The sequence below is a fragment of the Lactuca saligna genome, chromosome 8 (genome assembly GCF_052625555.1).
Source record: "Lactuca saligna cultivar CGN05327 chromosome 8, ASM5262555v1, whole genome shotgun sequence".
Classification (NCBI taxonomy): domain Eukaryota; kingdom Viridiplantae; phylum Streptophyta; class Magnoliopsida; order Asterales; family Asteraceae; genus Lactuca; species Lactuca saligna.
This window is the reverse complement of record NC_136424.1, coordinates 217804515-217813752: the sequence shown is the minus strand read 5'-3', so window position 1 is coordinate 217813752 and position 9238 is coordinate 217804515. Positions and strand designations below refer to the sequence as shown.

Sequence of the window (9238 nt, the reverse complement as noted above, 5' to 3'; positions counted from 1 at the left end):
CACCCTTGTATAAAATCGGCCACACACATGCACACACACTAGTTCACTAGTTTTCTCTTAGGCTCCATTTCATGCTCCATAAGCATGCTTATATAGTGTGCATGGTTAGGGTGAAACCCTAATAACCCATGTCTTTTCCTTTCCAAGGATCCATGGGTTAAAAGCTCCATGGATCATCCATGGACTTCCACATAAGCCTAGCCCATTAACAAATGAGTATTAGCCCACATTATATAAAACAAATAGCCCATAATCTAATTAGTCTTCCTTTTAATCTCTAAATTAATTCATAATTAATTTAAGACTAAAACTAATTAAATAACGTAACTTTATATTAATATATTATAACTCATAATATATTAATAAACATATGTGTATAACTCTAATAAAATTATCCATAATAGTTTGGATGAGATGCAACCCAAATGGACATGCCGGTCGGGTCAAGTATATACCAAATAAGTTATGGACTTAGACACCTTATCCAACACTTCATTCATATCTACTTCCAACATATGAACGACTGTGGCCCGTTTGAATAATTCGATTATTCTTAATAAACTAAATTATTCTGGAAGTCAAAACATGCAAAGTGAAACACAAGAATAATACTAATCCCATGTGGCCTCAACCCTTTGAGCATAAATAAAACACGTTTTATTTATCACCATATCGATTACTCATTATTTGTCATTTCGGGTAATCAACTTCTTACTTGAATTATTACACTTGTCCCATGCTCCTAGCATGCACACAATGTTTAACTATGGTTCTTACTTTGTGAAATGGATCACATTGGACACATTTCCAATCATTCTCATTTCACAACTCCAAATCCATTTTTCATAAGTTTAAGAATATCAAATTCTTGCCACTTATAGAATATGCTAGATTCTAACATTTTATGCAATGATTCTTTCGTAATGTCACTGCACCAAAGTCATAGATTTTCAATATTTACTTCCTAATATAAACACGCTTCCATATTTTCCTCATGATAACTCATTCTTAATATATATCTTTTCTATTTGTAATGATGTCGATATGGTCCATCCAATATGGAAACATTTCCATATTTTCCAATACTATACTTCCAACAACTCACAAGCGACCGATCCTCGTCGAACTTTGGATTGTCCTTTGATAGTTGTTTAATTATTTTAGTCAAAACCAATTCTAGTCCCTTTTTCCCTCTAAATGCGCTAGACATTTGGAAAATTTTAGAATGGTCAAACATTAAAGCATTTGCAATCGATCCTATACCCGAAACGTATGGGACATGACGCATAATGTTTTATTTGCTATGTTCTCAAAATTCGAATTGTGAAGAGGAATGTCGTAATCATAATCGAAATTTTAAGAACACACTATGTACCTTTGAGTAAATTTATCAACATTTCTCAACCTAATCCTTTAGATTTGAAATGAAGCATAATATTCTCTCCCTTAATTATTGCAAAACAACTTTACAACCCTTACGACTTTGCAAGGTATAACTCTTGTTTTTCTATAATTAATATTGCCAACTTGCAATACTTTCAATAATAATCATACAATCATAACTTTTATGCTCCCACTATCATGATGATTACTATAAAACATAACACTTATGCTCCCACTAGCTTCGACATGTATTCATAAACATCTTAACTTTCAGAGAGACAATACCTATTGAATTTCTTAAGTCCATGTTTATAATACTTAGTGCTTTGATAATCTTTTATCAAGGCTTCTTGAACTTATACACCTTTGCCTTCGATAGTTCATATGTGTGTCTTAACAATTAAGACTAATTACCAAACCTCACAATTCAAATTATGGAAAGGGATACCGTAACCATGATCGAATTCGAGAATGCAATTTTACAATCACTATCTTCTTAAAATTTTTCTTAGTGAAAGCATTTCCTCACAATCATTTTCATGAAGGAGGAAATCTTATGACACTTAGATTTTAATGGTGTATATGTTCCTATCCATGTGAAATTGACAAATTCAAACTCATATGGACCGAACTTTCTTAATCTTGATTTCTTGCCTTATGGTAGCACAACTGCCCACCACGTCTTCCAAGTAGTTAAGCGTCTCACCTTTTTCCTATCAATGTACCTTTCATTGATCAAGGTTCCTTGCCTTTTAAGTGTTCAAAATGAGAACTCAAAGAACTCACATGCATAATTAACTTAATTGGAATAGCACAGAAATAAAATAATGTCAACACGATAGGTTGTAAACCTCAACTCGTGTGTTAGTGATGATCGATAAGGTTTATTTGATTTGTTCTGGAAACCTTTCAAGACCATTAAGACTCCCACTGACTCCTTGACATATAAGATTCTTTTGTCAATAAACATTTCTTGACAAACAAATACTCAAGAGTTAGTGTAGTTTTTAGCAAAACACTTCATAAATTGGTCCTAGTCGATATTTGTCTTATTCAAGACATCACAACTTTCCACATTTGATGAATGTTATAAACCTTTAATACTTTTCACTCATTGTCACAATCTTAACTTTAAGACTTGTTATTGGAATGAAGTATGATAGACTTCTTGATTTAACCATTTCTTCAATCCTTGATTCCTCTTCTTAAACATACAATTGTACTAAGACTTACTTAGAGGATTAATTGAGACATGGTTCTTAATCATTAAGACCCATTATAAAGCATAAAAGCTACTCTCCCTTCTTCTTAGAATGGAGAAACTTTTATCTTTCTGCCTACTTGATTCTTCTTATTCGTTCTGCTATTGATCTAAACCGTTTAATCAATTCAGAATTACACTTAATCTTGTAAGGGTAATCATATTTACTAAGCCTTTAGAAAATCATGACAAATGTCTTTGTTACTCTTATGGTGAACTTGATCAACACACAACTTTGTGTACTCGATCTCCTAGTCCTACACTTGACATTTTGTCAATGAATTAGTCTAATTTCCAAAATATGAAATTTCTCATTCATCGTGCAACCAAGTTGCATGATTCCAAGTTTCTGTCCAATTGAAACTTGGACGATGAGAAACTCTCCCTATTTGGTAAATTCTTGACTTTCCATAACACAATAAGAAACAAATCCATTATTGCTAATAATTTTAACTAAGAATCATATCCATTCGTTGTAGAAATATGCAAGCATCAATTTTCATAACGATTTCATTGCAAGGAAGTAAACAAATAAATTAATGAGTCAAACAAAATTTATTTTACTTATGAAAGCAGCGGAAAAACATTTGTCCTTACAATGCAAAATCTATTGAAAACTACGTAAAAGGAAAATTTCTAACAACTCTATCATAACTATCTAAGCTCAAAATCCAATCTTCAAGTCCATGCGATCGAGATCCATCTCTTGTGATTAGATTCATCTTGCTTTCTTATCGAGCTTCCTTTCTTTTCACCGACCCTTCAAAACATTCAAATGCAATCTTATCACATCATGTATTAAAATTCTATGAATAGGAACTTAACGGAGTTAGATAGTGGATTTTACCAGAAGCGTAGTCATACTTTTGACTCTCCCATCTCTTAGATCTCTTAGGTAAATAGGGCAACTTCGTCTCCAATGCCCCTTCTCTTGGCAATAAAAGCAAATTGACTCTTTTGGAACAACACATGGAACTACTTTAGACATTGCCTTTCTCTTATGATCAAACTTTTCGATCATCGCATGTCTTTCATCGCCATTGTCTATATCCATAGAGGTCTTGATGGCAGATTCACCAAACAACTTTGCTTTTCTATTGCGCCAAACCATTGCTGATTCAGCAGCAATAAGCATATAGGTGAGATCAATAAGGGTCGAGTCGTGGTTCATCATATAGTACTCTCTTACGAACTCACTATACGAGTTAGGAAGTGACTGAAGAACCCAATCAACAACCATCGCTTCACCGACAACGGATCCCATCATTCTTAACCTATCAATGTGTGACTTCATCCCTAAGACGTGTGCACACACTGACTTTCCTTCTTTATGTTTACTTGCCAAAAGGGCTTGAGTGATATTGAACCTTTCAATTTTACAATCTCGTGGGTTAGGAAGAATAATTGGAGGAGGAGGAGGAAGTGAAGAATGATTTCTTGTTCCTCGATCGAATCGTGGAATATCATCTTCACGTGGAATGCTTGTTCCACGGGATTTGGGAAGACCATAGTTGTCGAACTTTGACATCTACAAAACGGGAGAAAACAAATTCAAGTTAGTTGATCGATTGAGTCCTTAGTAAATCACCCAAATGAGATACCAAGGCTAGGACCCAACACAATACGCTACAACCTAGAAAAGGGATGCCGTAATCTAGTTGCAGAATATTTGAAGGTAAGTGAATGACGATTCACTAATTTCCACGATGAAAAACGGAAAAATAAATTTAAGTTTAAAATCTATGAAAACTCCTAGATACCTTGAGATTCATTGAACATTTCAATGGCATGTTTAAATCTCAATATGCCCCTTTTGTTTGTGACTGGGATGCCGAGGATCACAAAACGGGTGTGAATAACCATGCAAAGTTACATGGTGCCCTCACATGTTACAGTCACCTATTCGATGTGCCGGTAAACCACACACGCTCCACCGAACTATGACAAACATTGAGTCACCCTTTGCAACCTTTGCTTAGAACCATTTAGTGTGCCGGTAAACCACACACGCTCCACTAACGTCTTCGCAATGGCACAAAGTGTAATTTCATGGAATTGCATCAATTCACTTTGCCTAAGTAACTAAGATTGGGAATTTGTAAAAACATTTAGTTTCTTTTGTATTTCATTATACTTATAATGGAAGGTTTCGTCCTATCCTACCCGTTCGGCTAACGACCCTCCACTAGTCAAAAGTGCGGTGGGTAAGAGTAGATACCCATTCAATCGCCATTTTATAGGCAATTTCCTTAAACACCCCTTATAGACCAGCTTCGTGAATGAGGCCTACTAACGGTAAGACTGACTTTTACTTATACATATATATCATGTTAGACTTTTAATGTTATATATATATATATATATATATATATATATATATATATATATATATATATATATAGTATAGGGTGCATTTTACACTTTTAAAATACTAGGTGGTCAAATTTAACAATTATATTTTTAATTCAATTAAATTGTAAACCTAAACGTTTATGGATTTATTAAATCTCTTTTAATTATACTCCTTAATTAATTAATAAAACCATAAGGGTGTGATTTGAATTTTTCAAAATATTACTAGAGTTTTAGAATTTAACATTCCTAATTAAACTTTTAATCACCTTTTAAATTCCAAAACTTGAGGGCAAGTTTTGAAAAATTTCAAAACAATTTAGTTTTAATCTATCTTAAAATATCGAATTTATGATATTTAAATTAAAATTTTAAATATTAAAACTCTTGATTTAATAATTATCTTGAATTAGACTATTAATTTAATTATTAAATCATAAGGGATTATCTAAATAATGAGGATAATTACCATTTATACATTTAAGTTATCCTAATCCCTTAAATATCTATATAGATTTCAAAAATATGGATGGATAATGCAAGATCTTGAATTACCATATATAACAATTAAAGGATAATTACAAGATATGGGATAATCCAAATCCCTAAAAATTAGGATCTTATCTTGGGGAGGAGGCAAATTTCGAAAATCAAGGGATTATAACAAACCCTAGATTTCGAAATTTAAGGAAAGGATTTGAAGATCTTATTCAAACTCTTGCAAATTAGGGTTTGCAAACCCTAATATCAAAAAACCCTAACCTCCTAGGGTTTATTGGCAATAAACCCTAATATATCAAGTTCATACAATTGAAACCAATCCAATGGCTCTAATACCACTAATGGGTTTTTAGTCATAAGACATCCTATGTGCTCATACAAACCCTAATGCTTGGATCTAGGTTTCACTATTGTACATGCTTTGAATCCAAGACTATAAACCCTAATTCTAGTATATGAAATCGATATTAACATATGAATGGGTTTAAGAACATACCTTGATTGTTATATAGCAATAACAATCCTAATTCTACCTTGAATTGACTTTGGAATGCTTAGAGTCACAAGTGTAACTCCTCTAATGGCTTACAAGCACCAAGAGCAAATAGAGAAGGTATAAAGAGAGAGGAGAGAGGTTAGAATTCATCCTTAGGACTCCTTGGGAACAAGTACATGAATTCTAAGGCCTTAGGGTCTTTATATAGGTGTAGAGATAAGGTTTAAGTCATTATCCTTATCTAGTTGCTTATCCACAAAGCAACCATAAGATAAGCCTTGAAAACCCTTATCCTTTATCCTTTGGACGATTTCAAGGATCCTTATCTCCTTGAATTCGTTCAACCCATATTTAGGATAACCATTACCATATTTTGTAACTATCACATAATTACAATTTAGCCCCTCTAGTTTAATTAATTACACTTGATCACCAAATTAATTCCTAATTAATTATTGACCAATATTAATTAAGCAAATATGATTTCGCCTTTAATATATTATTCCTATAACATATTAATAAATCATTATAACCTCTCTCTCTTTATTTATTTCTCCAATCAAGTTGCTTTGGTGAAGGCAACCCAAAAGGACCATGCATCATCGGGTCAAGTACATACCAAAATAGTTATGGACTTAGACACTAATCCAACAGTTGTGTCACTGAACGGTTTTCCATCTGAATGGTCATCTTTGTAGCCTTCAGCTTCAGAATTTTCAACTTCTGATAAAATGAAAAAGGCATCAAATTTATGCTAGCCTTAGAATCAGCTAAAGCATAAATCTTCAAATTATTCATGAACTCACATAGAAGAGTAAGACGTCCAGGATCTCCCATATTCTTAGGAAACTCTCCTAATACAACTTTCGAGCTTTGCTCACTTAGAATCACCTTAGAATTCTTCATTAATTCTTGACGAGTGTCTATTAAGTCTTGGAGGAACTTTGCGTATTCTACAATTTTCGAAAGCGAATCAATGAAAGGAGTATTCATAGGAATACCCTTTATTTGTTGAATAAACTCCAGATGTTCCCTTTCTAGTGGGCTAAGGTGTACTTGAGATGGGAATGGCAAAGGCAGTTTATAAGCTGGAACAAATATGATTTTTGTCTGTGCAGACCGAGCCCACGAAATGAACTTATCGGGATCATGTTGTGAATATGGCATTTCAGCAACTTCTTCATTTTCTAGCTTGGATTTTTTTTGGCTTCGGTTCAGATGGCCTTGGCTCCACTTCTAGTACTTCTAGGAACTCAAAAATCGCTTCTTCTTCAGTATCAATGGCCGTGACGTGAGATTGAACTTTCTTTTCTGGAAATTGTGAAGATAATTTGTTATTAACCAAAGTAGTAAGTTGACCAACTTGGACTTCTAAACTTTGAATTGATGCTTGATGATTTCTTAATGAAGTTTGCTGGTCAATCATCATTTTGTGTTGTTCCTTCATCATATTGATGTGTTCTTTTAGCACTGCATCGGTATCTTCGTGCCTTCTCTCAGATGCTTCCATGAATCGGGTTAACATGGTTTCTAAGTCCACCTTCTTCTTGGTTGGTGGCTGCTCTTTTTGGTAGAAGCCTCGGCCAGTTTGCTTATATTTCTCTTCCTTTTTCTTCTTGTATTCTTTGTATGGCAGCCACTATTTCTTTGGTTTTCTCCAATCTTCATTGCATTTGTCTCCACTTGAATAGAAAACTTGAGCTTTCTTGTTTCCATATTCATCCATGTTGCAATCTTTTGTCAAATTTCGGCCACTACATCTCTCACAACCAACTCACATTGCATGAATTGATTGGTCCATTTGAGTCAATCTCCTATCCATAATGTTAAGCATCGCCATCATAGCAGCCATTTCGTCAGAATCTGCACCCCAACTCCTTTCACGCTTTCATTCCTTGGATTGTGGTATTCACGAGAATGCTTTGCAAATTCTTCAACCAATTCCTTGACCTCGCTCGGATTTTTCTTCGTAAGCGGTCCTTGAGAATCATGGAGTTGTCTTGTCATGACATTGACCCCGTCATAGAATATCGACACTTCTTGTTGAATGTTAAGGTCATGTTGAGAACAATTCCTTAACAACCCTTTATAACGCTCCCATGCTTCGTAAAGTGACTCCCCCGAGTTTTGCTCAAAATTGGCTATTGCCTTCTTGAGTTTAGCTATCTTGGATGGTGGACAGAATTGGTCTAGAAACTACTCACGCATTTGAGCCCAAGTAGTGATTGTACCAGGTGGAAGTGCTTTTCACCAATCCTTTGCAGCTCCTTTATAGGTAACGGGAAGCATCCTTAGCAATACGGTATCTCTATTAACATTCGGGATATTGAATTAATCAACACTTTCGTTCACTTCATCTAAATGCTTGAACGTGGCAGTGGCAGGAATAGCGTGTTGTACTAAGCCTGGACTAACATCATCTCAAATTCTTTCTGTAAGCTCCCATGGATATTTCTTCAATATTCTCTATCTCATTCTTTGGCTCGTTTTTGGGTTCACTTGTATGTTCTTCAAATTCAGGCTCGGTATCATATTCGGACTCGGTTTGGATGGGTATTTGATCTAAGTGTTCAAGCTTGCTCTTGTTCTTTGAAGATGAACTTGAATCCCCCATTTTCTTCCCCGACTTCTTTGAGAACGCTGACTTGAATTCTTGTAAAGGCATTTTGTTTGGTGTTTTATCTTCTTTCACGTTCTTATCCTCTTTTTGTGATTTGCAGACTCGGGATCTTCAACTGGTGGCACCAAAGGTGTGTTAGAACCTCTGGTCATGAACTCCTGAAATAAAACAAAAAGATAAAATGTAAAACTAAACTAAGAAAGGCGAACTAAAAAAACCAAAACTAAAAACTTCAGTTCTTATGTTGTGAATCTTAAGCGTTCACGTCATGAGTCATGTAATGTAGAAAAAAACTAAAACAGAAAAATAACTTCTTCCAGGTTTCACCCTACAAAAAGGATCGATTAATTTAAACAAACAAACTAATAATTAATTAAGCCGTTCCTCGACAATGGCGCCAAAAACTTGATGTGTGCAAATAGCTTCACCTAATTTTAATATTTATAACCTAACAAACTTAGACTTAACTATGAACCTATAGGCAGTGTACCTAGTTAGATTATAGTATAGCTTGGGTAAGTTGGGTATCGATCACGGGGAACGGTGTTACTAATTAATCTAGTTACTATCAATTCAACCTAATTATTAACAAGTTTAAAAAGGGTTTTATCTGATTTTACAAGAT

At 34.3% G+C, this 9238-nt stretch overlaps 1 non-coding gene across 1 annotated transcript; it reads left to right on the top strand.

The window, feature by feature from the left end:
* Positions 1-8046: 8046 nt before the first annotated feature.
* LOC145013443 (small nucleolar RNA R71) lies at positions 8047-8153 on the top strand. Its single transcript, XR_013665003.1, has one exon. It is a non-coding gene; the product is annotated as a small nucleolar RNA R71 (small nucleolar RNA).
* Positions 8154-9238: the final 1085 nt, after the last annotated feature.